This window comes from Tiliqua scincoides, chromosome 2, assembly GCF_035046505.1.
Source record: "Tiliqua scincoides isolate rTilSci1 chromosome 2, rTilSci1.hap2, whole genome shotgun sequence".
Classification (NCBI taxonomy): Eukaryota; Metazoa; Chordata; class Lepidosauria; order Squamata; family Scincidae; genus Tiliqua; species Tiliqua scincoides.
In genome coordinates, this window is record NC_089822.1 from 215,721,433 (window position 1) to 215,734,871 (window position 13,439).

General features: G+C 41.6%; 1 pseudogene; it reads right to left on the reverse strand.

Annotated features, from left to right (window-relative positions):
* Positions 1 to 12,590: 12,590 nt before the first annotated feature.
* On the reverse strand, positions 12,591 to 12,706 carry LOC136643354 (5S ribosomal RNA; annotated as a pseudogene).
* Between the last annotated feature and the right edge of the window lie 733 nt (positions 12,707 to 13,439).

The window sequence follows — 13,439 nt, forward strand, 5'->3', positions numbered from 1 at the left end:
AAACAGTAAACCGGGTTTTATAGGTGTTAGTGTTTATAGAAACTGTAAATAAATGTTAAACAAAAAAATAAAAATCCGGGTTCAGAAAAATGATCAAGCTTAAGTCATTTATCATTGTTCCAAATGGAAAAATCAGAGAGCCCTCGGTGCCAAAGCAAATGTTGCTCTGGCTTTTTTTCTTCCCTTTTAACCTGCAGCTTAAAACGATGAGATTGTAGAATTCTCTTAGCGTGATTTGATGCAGTGGAAAACTTTGCAGATCAAATGTTTTAAAGGAGTCCTTTGCATAAAGTAGGGAGCAAGCCTATTATTCAATGTGGTAACAACCTATATTTTTCAACCGAACAGAAGAGATGAACTGAAAGGGGACGAATAGTGGGTAAGTTCCTTTTTTTAAAAAAAATGGACAAAATATACTGTTGCAAGACAAGAGAGGTGTCCAACATATACAGAAGCTAGAAAGGAATTGCTGCATAGTCCTTGCTGTTTTTTGTAACTTCTCAACTGTAGAGGAATGTCACTTGAGTATGGAGATATTCCTCCTGGAGAAAGTACTTAAGGGGATCAGACCAAACTGTATCACTTGACAGGCTGACAGATTGGTGACATACTGGCATTGTAGCAGGAATCCACTTTTCAGAGGGGACAAACCTTTTAATCACAGCCCATCGTTAGTATAATGACTTCAGATTAAGCAGCATTTTTTTTAATGTGGCTATTTTTTCTCTTCTCTGTTACGAAGAACTGCATCAGCAGAAAAAGTATTTCAATAATAGCTCATGCAGAATGATATCTTTGGGAGATTTTTAAAATGAGTTTATATTTTCATTACTATACAGTGACATGGCAAACAAAAAGCGTTATATACATTTATTTATATTATAAACATGATTTATTTTTATAAATATAAATATTAATAAATCTAATGTATTTAATTACATTAGAACTAAATTTGCATGTATTTATTCATTGGCAGATCCTTCTGGCCTCCTTCTAAATGGTCTTAATATGACTGGGGTGGGGAACGGAGAATATTGACCCTGATTATGGAGCATAAGAAATGAGGTTTTTAATATTTCAATAAGTGAACATCAAAATATAAGAATGCATTTTTTGCTATCTTTATTTCTGACTTCCAGAAAATAGGCAGTGATTTTTTTTAAGCACACACAAATAGGTAGGTGGATAATTAATGACCTGCTATATATGTTTTCAAATTACGCTGTTTCTGGGCTCTTCAGCCAGCTTTCAAAACTGATGGGACAAAACCTTCTTTATGTCACACTTCTGTTTACCCCAAAGCCACATCATTTTTCAAGATGACAGGACCAAGCAAATTATTTTTATTGCTGTTTCCCAAAAGTCATTTAAATGCTAAAATCATTAAAGAGATCAAATGCTCTACATTTGTACCATGGAATACCTAATAGTATTTGTACACATAGAAAAGTATTTCCTCTTCAAAGATACCATGAGTGTTGCTATCATTTTGTACAGTCACTGTTCAAAATCACTAAATAACACTGAGCAATCACTGAATAATGTTTCTTCATATACTACCATGTATGTTCCATGTAGGTAATGAACAAATCAGAGGCGCTTTCTACCATTCTGCTAGAGGGACGATAAATTGCACTTCATACTGTTGCATGAAAGTACTAAAAGGCTGAATAAAAATCCTTGTTGTTATAAAGACATGATATACCTGTTTGCAAGACAGCAGAGACAGAATATGGTATCAGAAGTGAAGCAAAGTTAAACACTGAAAAGAACACGTAAGAGAACAGAAATGGCCTCCAGCACTGTGCAGTTGCTCCTTCTCCCACGGACTTGTATTGTGGGAATGTTGCTGAGAATTGGGCCCACCTGCACTCCCATCTCCTCCCCGTTCTGCCCTCCCCCCCATTCCACCCCACGCGCCAGGCTTACCTGCTCAAGCAGGCCTCTGTCACTCTGCCGGCATGCATGTGGTATCTCTGGCCCTCCTGCTGGTGTGCCGTCTCCCTGCACTGTTGAAAAGCATTTTACAGCACATTTGCAGTAGCCTGCACTGGTGGAACACTTTCTGCCAGTGCTTTTCTTCAGTTGGATTAGGCTGTAAACAAAAATGAAATAATGTGTTGCAAATCTGTTTACAGGTCTAGGCTGTATACCAAGCCAGTGTCAAATAAAGTTGAAACTAGATGCTAAACTGCATTTCATGCATATAGAAAGGAACCTATTGCCCTTGATGAGAAAACTGAGAAGGAACTCAAGGGCATGGAACACACTGGTGTTCTAATGAAAGTAGATCACAGAATTAAGCCCTATAGTGGCCACAGAGAAGAAAAACTCTGAACAGTTACAGATTTGTTTAATGGTGAGAGACTTAAATCAGGTCATCATGAGAGAATACTATGAACTGCCTTCACTAAGGACTATAACATGCACATTCCCTAAAGTGAAGTATTTTAATATACCAGATGCTCGAACAGGTTACTGGCAACTTAGATGATGCTAAATGAAGAAAGTAGCAAATTTTGACCATTGGAGTGCTGGTGCTGCATACGTTTTGGAAGTACCTTCTGGAAGTTCCACAACCCAGGAAATATTTTTGAACAAAGTCCATGAAGTATTGGAAGGATGACAGGGTGTGGAAGTCATTGTCAATGACTTAGTGCATGGCTCCACTGAGAAAAAAAAAATGAGTAAAAACTCAAAAGGTGCAGAGAGAAACACTTGAAATTGTATCCAAATAAGATGCAGATTGGAGTCAATCATGTGACCTACTTTAGTCACACACCAATGGCTGAAGAAATACAACCAGATTCAGACAAGATTGTCGCAATAAAACAACTGGGAATCCCAAAGGCCAGATCAGAGCTGGAAACTGTAAGAGGAATGTTCAGCTATTTAACCAGATTCTTTCCAGAAATGGTACAGATGGACATCAAATAAGGTTGGCCTGAATCTTATGGCAGAACCGTTCAAGAGGTGAAATCCACTAATGAGAAGAAAGCTGGGACCAGGCCTTTGGGATTTTCATACAGAAAACGAATGCGAGAAGATGGATGTATCCCAGTTCCGTATAGGAGAAGTTCCGTTACAGGCAAGAACATTTTTGGCATATACAACACATTCACTGAGTCTGACACAGGGCAATTTTGCACAAAGCAAAAAAAGAAATGTTAGAAATGTTTCATTCTATCAACACAGCCGTGGCAGAGCAATAACAGGGGACAGACTATAAGCCACGGGCAGCCCAAACCTGCTGCATGGGGCTGCCGCAGTGCCAAAATGGCTGCCGTGGCATCCTGACTGTGTTGGGCAGCCAGCGACGGCTCCTTGGGAGAAAGAGACATTTGTCCACTTCCCCTGGGTAAGGAAAGCTGGCCCACAATGAGGCATCTCACCTCTGCAACAGCTATTTAGACAACTCAGAGTCAGGATGCCTCGTTTTGGGCCGTAAGGCCCAACACAAGGCTCTGGATCTGGTGGAGCTGAGCTCTACCTGTCCTCCCCCCTCCCCCCACCATGACTTCTCCCCACCCTCTCTCCACCCCGGAACACCTCCCTCCATGTCCCCACTCACCTCTCCACCATCCAGCACTCTGGGTGAGCGCCAGTCTGGTGCTGGGCCAGCGGTAACAGTCACAGACATGCCTTACGGCACGTTTGCAACAATACCAATTGCCAGCAGTGAGCCACAACACATTCCTCTAGATTGGGCCCTATAACGCATAACACAGAAGGTTTTAGACAAGGCACCAGCTAGATTACAAAGAATGATCTTAGCTCTTCAGACCTATTACCCAAGAATCACTTTCAAACTTTTTCGCACAGCTGCCCCCACGTCTCCCATGTTGTCCTCCTTAGTCATGTGAATGGCAAATTTTTCAAACATTTTAACATTTTAAATAGACATTACACTCCACAAGACTGTTTTCTTCCTTAAGAGCAATTTGCCAGTTTTTCTTTTTTCAGCAATTATTTGCCAATGTGTTAGTGATCATTTAAGTAATGCTAATTTATATTCCACTTTGAAGGGTCTAGCAGTACTTGGAAAATGTTTATATGGACTGCACAACCTAAACAAATAGAACTGAGAATATGGAAATTTGTTTAAGTGCAGGTGAATTCTGCTTATCTGATGATAGGCAATTTAGTGGAAGGTTTACCACATGATGGTCCAGTTAGGAAGGCAAGCCACACTCATTCACAACTTTCTGAACACCTTTCATGATTAACAGATGCAAAACACACTTTCACCATATTGTGATCAGGTACAATTCATTTCTCCATAAATTCAACTCCCTCCCCATCCCTTAAGTTATGAGAAACCCTGATGCAGACTTGCATTAAAAGCTCTGCCAAAGAGCTGTATAAACTCCTGCTAAGAATAAGCCTGTTAAATTATCAATTTATCCTGGGTGGAGTTTTTATTGAGCAGTCAGGGTTGAACAGCTCACAAAATACCTCCTCATCTTGAACATAATTTTGCAGGGATAGGAACTCAAGTCAGGTGACCCAAGTCCAAATCATGAAAATGTGCGTTTTTCACTGACTTGTCTACAGTTGAGTCACATGTGTGGAAGCCTCAGCAAAACACTTGAGTCAAGGGCCCCTTGACTCAGCACTCATCCCCATGCATGCAGACTTGAATCTGTCTGTATCTGGGTGTGCTCGATTATTGTTTTCATGCCATGAAAAACCTTGTGGGGCTATCATTCAGCCCGGGTGAGCAGCAGGGAAGTTCCAGCCAGGAGGCAGGGGTTAATGTTTTGCTTTTGCAACGAATAGGAGGTGGAAGGCAGGAGTAGGCTCCCTTGCCCATCTCTGAAAGAACCAATCATCACTGGATGAAGGATGTAAGGACTAATATTTTATTTGGCTGAGATAGGGCAGAAGGAGGAGCCCAAGGAGGATCTTGACTTATGATTGGCTGGAGAAGCCCAGGGAGGGGGACTAGGCAGGAACTTTACTTGGACCACCAAGAATGAACAACTTTGCATCATGCTGGAAAAAAATAATCTTCAGGAATTGCTTCAATCAGAATCGGTAACCGTATATGACAACCTAATTTTTGCTTGAAGCATGCTTCTTTCAGCCATGGGGCTTCTTGAATTCCCCCCCCCCCCAATTCAGCTGCTGACCCAGTAAATCAGTGAAACAGACAGCATAAAGGGGTGCAGTGAGCAGTGACCACTAGATATTACGCTCTTCAGCTTCTACCTTTCCTAAGAGTCTCTAACAGTGCATGATGCAGCTCTCTCTCTCTCTCTCTCTCTCTCTCTCTCTCTCTCTCTCTCTCTCTGTGCTCTGCTCTGCAGTTCATCTAGATGAGGCTAAGGTTCATATTGTGAACATCGTCCTGTATGAATTACTGTGGATCAGCGCTGGGAAGATCAGCTGTCCACAGACTAATGTTGTTTTGAACCTTGAATGAACTTCCAACTCTGTCTCCATATCATCTGTATTTGCACCAGAGTTCTGACCGCATTAATTTAGGATTTTTGTGGTTTGTATTTTTTCCTATGTCATGAACAATCAACTGAATATTCAACTGAAAAAATCAACTGAATATTCAATGTAGTGCAACTTGGAATGTTTTCTTTTTAAAAATCAATTAATGCGTAACTCAAGAATTTAAGGCCCTAGATATGACAAAGACTAGTTTTTAGTTGCTTAAGTTCTCAGCACACTTTTTTTTTTTTTTTTGGCTGGAAGACAAAGCTTTTATGAATGACAAATGTAACATGCTGTAAAGCCATCATTACTTGGCAGTCTTCCCTTTCAAGAAAAAAATAATAATTAAACTAAATTTTGGGTCTTACATTATGTTTTGGACCTGGATACAGATACAGAACACATGATTATGGCATCAATGGGAATGGATGATGCATATATACACAAATAGCAGGTTTCCCCTTTAAATATACCTGACAGCAGCAACTGAAATATGACTGGCTCCCTCATGTGAGTTATTCAAAGGGTCAAACCATGTGTACCTGTATTATACTGAGTCAGGTCCAGCCAGGTGGCTTCACATTCTTACTTGAAGTGGTTCTTCAAGATCTGTCTTCACCTGGGACAGAACCTTGGATCACCTCCATGCAAATCATGTCTTCTACCTGCGGGCAACCCTAGCAGACCCAGAACAAGCCATCCAAATGTGATTTAGCATTTTGATAGGTTGGCTTTTACATTCTGTTCCACTACACACTGCTTGCTTGCTTTGTCCAACATATAACTAATTGGGAGAAAAGGGATCAAGCATTTAGTGTGGCAAGGAGAACAAAATATTACAAGCCATTTCTGAGGTATTTATACAAGCTCGTGCCATTAAAAAAATGACAGACTGAATTTTTTTCCCTATTTGTTTTGCAGGTCTCTCTCTGCTTTAAAGCACTGTCACATGTATGTCACATATCAATAAAAATAAAAATATTTTTAAAAGGAGCAAACTAGCTGCAGTTCCAGTCCTTACACTGCTGGTTTTCTAGATTAATTCCTTAAACAGGAAAGAGGAAAAAAAATAGTCAGAAAGCATTCTTAATTAATTTATTTGTCCATTAAGAATGTGTTTCAGATGTCATTTAGATTGTATATGATTGTACACAGCTTCAAAGTAGATCTCTTCTCATTCAAGTCTGTTGTATGTTTGTTGTCCTAGAGAGAGCCAATGGCAGTCGGGCCATTGGTTTGTTATTATTGGCTGCCTCAGCTTCAGAGACCAAGACAGCAAGCAATGCTGACCTTCCATGTGGCAATGTAAACAGTGTGATCTATTGCAGGTGTTTTCCACATCCTCTGTCACCTCCTAGAAACATGAGTGGGGATTTTCTACTTCCTCTTCAGCTTTTTAAATGGAGAGCCAGGTCAGCGCCAAATGCTCATCCCCATAAATCCTCTCTGACCTATTGTGTAAGCTTTCAACCAGCATCTGCCTTTATCGTGGCTGGTGGTAACTTTATCATGGCTCAGTTGATTAAAGAAGCTGCTCAAAATGATAGCATAATGAACATGCCAGGATTTCCACTTTCAATCAACAGCCGAGGAAACCATTACTTTTCTTACGGATGTACATTAGCCCTCACCCACCAGGTATTAAATTGCCTTCTCACTTAATCATGATCATCACTTGAATTGCTCTGTAGGTGCCCATTATTGCAGAAATATTCCTTGTTATAAATACATTGGAGTAAGAGTAACTTCACTAGGTTGGTCACTCCAGTGCTGCAGGGAAATGAATGATTGTTGATTTGCATTTAATGCTCCATTTGTTGTTCTTTGTGACAGAGCATGCAAAAAGGACCTAATCTGCTCAAGATATGATGGATTGATACATCCAGTTTCACAACGGCTAAATACCCCTGTGTCATAATAATAATAAAACTTTATTTTTATCCCGCTCTTCTCCCCAGAGGGATCCAGGGCGGCTAATGTGTCATCCTAATTACCTTTGCTCCAGGAACAACAGTGGTGAAGAAGACCATAAATAACTCCAGATTAACCCCTTGTTTGATTCACCACAATCATATAATGTCAGGACACATGCAGGTTCCACATGGAGATTCCCAGGCCAATGCAACCTAAATCCCTGAACGGCCATTCTGTGGTGCTGGTGTGGTTTCTACTGCATCCTACAGGAATTTACTGCTACCATTGTGCTGCAGTTTCACCTTCAGTTCTCCATGAAGTATGGAAACCTGATGTTCAAAGAGACAGGGTGGAAGGTAAATGCAATTCCACTCAGCATACCCAAGCTTTTGAGAATACCTAAAGGCATTCTTCGGATCCCAAAAATAATAATTCTGACAATACTAGTATTTATAGCATTTTTTCCAAACACTTCACATACATGATTCAGCAGTCCTTGATTAACCCCACTTCTGCCCAGCCCACAGGGGTACACATTTGGTCCCTGTTGCATATATGCAATGTTGGGCAAAAATGGCTTTTAAGAGGATATATAAATGCTATTCCCCATCTGTCCAGGTCCCACCTATCATAGACTTTCTGATGTTTAACATTATTTGGTGCCCTCTAACCACCCAGATGTTAAGAATCTATTCTCTAGTATCCTGTGAGGTCTGCACCCATTACTTAAGAATCACCTGACCAGATCACCCTGCCACATCCTGCCATTAAAGAAAGAATGTAGGTATACTATGGAAGTACTCATATCTCCACTGTAGCAGGGGAGTTGGCTAAGATTTTCAAGCTACTGATTTGCCTTTTTTTTTTTTAATTTCACCAAGCAATGCGAAATATTTTCTGACCAAAACCACCTGCTTTGGGGACCAAGAATACATTTCATCATGTGGTGATCATAATCTGATTTTGACCACAAACTACCATTTTTTTTGTAATTTTATACAAGTGCAGAAAAGTATGTTTTTGGTAGACTCCATGCTGGTCAACTAGCTCATAATTTATATGAAATAACTGATCTGTTGTGGCTAGGAACAAACAAAAATGTTTCCTGTACATTTTTTCAATATAAACATATATATATGGTTTATATACTCGTATATTAAAAACTTAACCATGATTGCTATTCCCATTTTAGCTGTTGAAAGCTAGTTTATTTACCTGAATTTTAGTGAGTCCTAATAAATCATAATGAAAAAGCAAACAAATATTATAGGTGATCAATACTGTATATTATCATGTGGGATATTTCTACTTGATCTAAAGACTTCTAGGCATCTATAGTTGAGAATAGAGTTTATGCCCCAATCCTATCCAGGGCTAATGGTGGGGGTTCTCATGATCTCTCGCTGTAATTCCCAGTCTGGCCATGCTCCAAAGCCATGCCACTATCATGCACTTCAGGGCCAGAGGTCCTGTGCACATGATAGCAGCTCCCAGATGCCCTGCCAGAGCAGGTGAGGTGGCAGTGGGGCTAGTTCTGGCATTGATCATGGGTGGAATGCAGGGGGAGGAGGTCCAGGGAGTGGGTGGTTCAAGTGCAGGAAGGGTGGATCTCAGGTGCACACCAAGATCCCCTTCCCCCAAAGAGACCTCTGGCAGCCTCTGTGGTGCTACTGGATGCAGCAGTAGCCATTTTGGTGCCACTGCACCCAGTGGAGCCACCAGGGATAGGATTGGGCTCTTACACCATCTAAATAGGTGGTCATGAGGTCTATGGTGTTGCAAGTAAAACAAAATTTCATTTACTTCTGCTTGGCCATCTGGATCGTTCTCACCATAGCATGCAGCACATGCTCTATTGGTGACACTGCATGCTATAGGCTGGCAGGGAATAGGGCTGGGCCTGCCCAAATCTTCTGTTTGTAGAATCCTACCTCTGTTCTATCAGGAGCAAGAATTGTATCTAGAATATTCTACTCAATGGCAGTAATTAAATGCTCAGTTCAAATATGGATTGCCTGTGTCTTCTCCAGTTTATTTTGACTTTTAACTATGATTCATTCTGTGCTTCAGGTTATAATGTAGCATATTCAGAACTCAGAAGTGCTAGTGAGATAAATGGGACTTGTTCCCAAGTCCCGCTTATAGGGCTGCAAACTTAGACACACTGCTAGGATGTTAGTCTCTTCCAGATGCCTTTGAGTCAAACTTTCAGACTGCTCTTAAACAAAAACTATGAAATAACAAAGCTATGTGTTTAAAAAAATCCTTAAGGTAACAATGGCAGAAACACATATCTGGATGTATTTTAACATTTCCAGGGAAATAAAGCATGACATTATTTGTGACGAAATATTAATGTGTTCTACATCAAATTTGTGTTTTTTAAGGGAAGATTTGAAACAGCAGGTACATGGTTTAAATTCTGCAGCAAGTAGCATTGCTTGCAATTTCCATTTATCAGTTCTAAACTTGGGAAACATTTGACTAATTTAATAATTACATAGTGGTGGAATGAAATACTGTGTTGATTTATTACAAGAAAGGCTTTGTAATGTAGCTAAATATATTAGGGAAAATAATCTGGCCATTGTTTCATTTGTCTTTTTAGTAATTGCATACTTGTATGTAATTCAAGTATGCTTGGAGCTAATTCACACGAGCACATCTGGGGTTTATTTTCCATCTATAGTTACAGTACTTTTTTCAGCCTGGATGGATTGCAAAGCAGGCTGAGTTCTCCACAATCTGGTGAGATTCTGCTTATGTGCACCCAGGGCCGGTCCATCCATGATGCAAATTAACCCATTTGCACCTGGCAGCGGATTGGGGGCCTGAGACAAAGGGCAGTGAACAGACGTCCACCACCTCCTGCCATGCTATTCTGCGGAGAGAACCCTACCGACTCGTCCTTCTTAACTCAAAGCAGGAAATGCAGGTGCACTCCCTATATGCCCTGCACTGAGTGCTTAGTGTAAAGATCCTGTGTGGAAGAGAGAGTGGGATTGCTGTGTTCCAATCCTCAGCGATCTGGCTCCCTCACCTTCTTGCAGCAAGTACTTTAAAAGAGCCCTGTGGGGGGAAGATCACTCTTTCCTCCACATGGGCTCTTTAAACAAAGAGTGATCCCAGCAGGCTTCATATTAACTGCTTTGATTCAAGAGTCTGTGCAGAAAAAGGTGCCAGGTAAGGAGGGGTGGAGCTAAGGGGTGGCGGCGGCAGAGCTATATGCTGCGTGAGGCAGCCCAATAGCTTCAGTGAGGCCGTCTGGGAAAGGGGCTAGGATTCGGCATAATTGCCGGGTCCTGTTCCCGCCTCTCATTCCCCACCCATCTACAGGCCCTCCTGCTGCCCGCTCTCCCCCACCCTGAAAAACCTCCTCCCCATCTTCCCCATGCCTCCCCCAGACCCTCACACCAGCTGAGTTTGGCCGGGGTGGACTTATTGGACTTTGGCAAAGTGGAGGCAGGATGCAGCCTCTGCAGGTTGACACACATCCTTGCGCCAGCCCAGCTGACTCCTGAGTGGGCGCAAACATGCTTTACAGCATGTTTGTAACTCTCCTGTGCCAGTACAAGGGACTTGTGCTAGCCCAGGGTGCAATTAGTTTTGCACCCTTAGTCTTAGGGGTGCACCCTTAGCACTCAGGGTGATATGCAGGGAGTTCCAGATCCGGGCAAGCTTAACATCTGTGAAATTGCCTTGAGGTCATCCCTGGACCCTGCACTTCGCTCGTCTTGGAGATATCTTGCTCCATAATTATTGAAAGCAAGAAATTGAGGGTGCTTTAAGTCTCTCTCTCTCTCTCTCTCTCTCTCTCTCTCTCAAACTTCCCAAAGCCATGAGAACTGCAGGTGCTTATAACCAGCTCTTTCAAAGCCCTACAGGAATTTAAATAAGAATTTCATATGACATACTGTGATGCATCATTTCCCTGTGCATGGTTCAATGAAAGCAAATTACACCGAAAACGTACTTTTAAAAAAATCCCTCATGGACTCCCCCCCCAACCATAATTCAGCCTTGTTTAGATTAGAATGATGTAATTCTTGTAGATTATCCAAATTAGCTGGAGACAAGGATGGAAAATGTTCAACTCATCATCGGTGTAGGTGGATTAATTATTTGCCCTGGTGCTGAAGAAACATCATTAAAACAAATAGGAGCAGAAGATCTATTGATCAGTGGCAATTTGTACTGACAGTTTCTTCCCATTAAATACACTGGTTTGTTGGTTTGCTGGCTTGTTTTGGCTACCTGTTCCTTTTAGGACTGCCAAACATTTGATTATATTTGGAAGTTGTATTCAACGCCATAGCTCTCCAAGTAGGAGGTGGACATTTCTTCCCTGATGATTTCCATTCCTAGTTCTTCCTTGGGCTGCATTTTGATTTATCTGTGATTTATTAGCTGATCTGGGGGCAGTGAAGTCATGAGAGGGGTGCAGGCTGCACCGGGTGACGTGCACAGGTGGGGGTGACACCACTACCTCGCCAAAAATTTTTAAGTCTTGGAATTTTGAATAATATCATCATGTTATGTATCAGATGTGTCATTTCATGCAGAATGCAATGAAACAAACTGTGTTGAAATATCTCTATTCTATCAAAAGTTATAGCCAAAAAACCAGCAGGGGCAGGGCAATGATACAACAACACACCCACTGCCCAGGACGTTGCCCCACCCACTGCATTGGAGGAGGACCATCATAGGGGTGATATTTTGGCCTCCCCCATCAGGTGATGCAAACTCTAGTGACGCCACTGTCTGGGGGTTAGATATGGAAAGACACTTTTCACGTATCTGCATCCCAGGCCTTTGTTTAGGTAATGTTACTTACATAAAGACAGACAGTGAGTCTCTTGCAGACAATCCTTCAGCATAATATGAGTCCACGACGGGCAGCCCAATTCTAAGCTGTGCTGGCATAGCCAGGCTACATCGCCTGTGTAATGTAGCTTAGGAGGCAATTGGAGGTCTCCTCAGGATAAGGGGATATAAAGTTCATCAAAGCCCCAGGCACCACTATGGGGCTTCTCTGATCCAGCTATATCTGGCACAAATCCAGCTATCCACTGGCACAAATCCAGGAAGAAACATGCAGGGCTGCCCAGCACAGGAAGGGGGTTTGGATGCAGCGTGTTTTTACAAGACTGCAGTATATTTGATCCAAAGAGCCACTCTGTCTGCAACCACATGGTTGGCAACCTTCAGTCTCGAAAGACCATGGTATAAGCCTACAGCACCCGGTATTCCCAGGCGGTCTCCCATCCAAGTACTAACCAGGCCTGACCCTGCTTAGCTTCTGAGATCAGACGAGATTGGGCATGTGCAGGGTAACACTGCAAGCCATACCGAACAGGCGCAAGAGGCTTCAGTCAGAAGGAAACAGCAGTCAGCCTCAATGAATGGACAGAACTCTGGATACAAAGCAATGATGGGAAGCTTATCATTTTTTCCATTACATTTATTAGAGATTGGAAGGAAGGGACTAATCCCAAAAGCTGCATTATGTCGGAACGAAAGGACACAGGCTGCAATTCTTGAAAAAGTAACACGGTTCTCATTTGGAAAAAAAAAAAGAATTGCATGTACAATTTAAAGCTTACATTTCTTATGCACATGACATCTGTAACATTCTCATATAATTAAAATGCATTTAAGATGTTATGCTCCTGTTACATTACTGAAGGCTGGCATGTTACAATCAGTTTACTCAAATTCCTGAAGTTAACAGTATTTATATTTCTTAACTTGCCATCCCCTTGTGTTATGTGAGATGTTTGGCCATGTCATTGGGATGCCATAAATATTCCTTGGCTGGTGCGCATACTGTTATGAAACACATCTGCATGTAAATTGAATATAACGAGATCTAAACAAAGTTTAAGCCATTCCTTTTTTGTCTGAATAGCTGCATTCTTCATAGCAGTCAAGGCTTTGATGTCCCACAGATTATGAATTTTAAGTCAGATTTATTCTTTGGCTCTTTAGGTGCATACAGTACATAAAGATGCTTTCTAGCACCACTGGAAATGAAAATCAGCCCAACGAAAGCCTATAAAATAAGAGGGTCTTAAGTG